This window comes from Camellia sinensis, chromosome 3, assembly GCF_055761805.1.
Source record: "Camellia sinensis isolate YWXY chromosome 3, ASM5576180v1, whole genome shotgun sequence".
Classification (NCBI taxonomy): Eukaryota; Viridiplantae; Streptophyta; class Magnoliopsida; order Ericales; family Theaceae; genus Camellia; species Camellia sinensis.
The window spans coordinates 152486904-152488565 of record NC_138963.1 but is presented as its reverse complement, the minus strand read 5'-3'; positions in this window follow the sequence as shown (position 1 = coordinate 152488565).

Below are 1662 nucleotides of genomic sequence, written 5' to 3'. Positions count from 1 at the left end.
TCTGGTAATCTTGCCTAAATTCGGCCATACCACCAGGGGTTTCGACTAAATATCTATACTTACCCATTTGTTGTATAATTTATGAATAAATTATTTCGGTACAAAAACTAGGCTCAGTAGCTCGGTTGAGCACACGCAGGAGTGCCTGGGCAACCTAAGTCTGCAAAGTAGAAAACAAAGGGGTTAAGCACAGATCGTTGGACCGCGCTACAAATTATAAGCAAGATATACAAATCCTACTTCGGTTTAGTGGGCTGGTTCTACCTCGGTTCATCAGAAGGTTTGTTAGCTCGGTGTTGAGCAGATTAGACCGGTTTATCGTCTAGGGGCAGCTTTCCGAGTTCGGTCTAAAAAACTAAGAAAGCTGGTTTAGCCCCAAGGCCTAAAACGGTTGTAGTGTGAATAGAGTTACTTCGGTTAAGCCTCTAGGGGCGGCTTTCCGAGTTCAGTTTAAGAACGAAGAAAACCGGCTTGGCCCCGAAAGCTTAGCTCGGTTATAGACCGAAGTACCTAGTTCGGTAGGTGCAAGCTTGTTCGGTGCTCTTATCTCGGCTAAAGTGGTTCAGAAGAAACCACTGATGTTCCTACGAGTTCTAGTTCGGTTATTTTCTGAATCTATCTACATACATAACACAAACAGTATCCTAGTCCGGTTGCTAGGAGATTTTGGATCTAAGACTATTTCCGTACAAAATAGTTAATACACACATGAGTTCTACTGGTTTTTTCGTAAAAATACAGAAGCATAGCAAAAATGGAAGAAATTTTTCGCAAAAGCATGGAAAGCAACATAAGCGAAAACAGAAGAAGAGAATGGATTTACTTACCAGATTGAAGAAGGAACTACAGATGGAACGGTCACAGCAAACGAAGAAACACGAGCTTGAAAATAGTTTAAAAAGCAAAGGCTCAGAGAGAGAAGATGAACAGCAATAGAGTGAGTAAGTCGAAAAATGAAAGGGACTGTCCTGTGTAAAAGCAGAAAGGGCGGGAACTGTTTCAAAATCACGAAACACGAAGACGGCGTGACAGCCGTCCTTAGCCAATCAGAGCCTGCCACGTGTCACTGGAATGAGAAGCGTTACAGACGCTATGATTGAAGAGACGTTTTTGACCGGACAAAACAGGGCCCGGAGTAAAATTAGCTCGGCTGAGAAATTCGAGGGTTTTTTAGCTCGGCTGGAATAGCTTAAAACGACGTCAGCTCGGCTGTTGGACTGGTAATCCCAATCATGCTATGCAGATGGAATTAAGGGGCAATTGAGAGGGTAATTTTTGAGAAAAATTGGGCCGAGCTGCGAGTTGGGCATCGAGGCCCAAAACGCGTAGGACTAAGTAAGAAGGCCGCAATAGATACTCCAGCCCAGAAGGGCAAAGTTACTCCGGCCTTGGGAAGACAAAGTTACTTCAACCCAAGGAAGTGGAATTACTCCGGCTCAAGAAGAGATAGTTACTTCGGCCCAAAGAAGAGTAAAACTACTCCGGTCTGGAGGCAACTCACAGTTAGGTCGGTCTCAGAGTTAGTCCGGTCGCAGTATGTTCTGGGAAGACCGGTTTCGGAATTAGTCCGGTCGTGACACACTCTGGTTAAGTCGGTCAGAACTTGTTACTTGGAAGTTTGATCTAAGCATACCAAGGTTGAACAGGGGCAGCCGAAGTAAT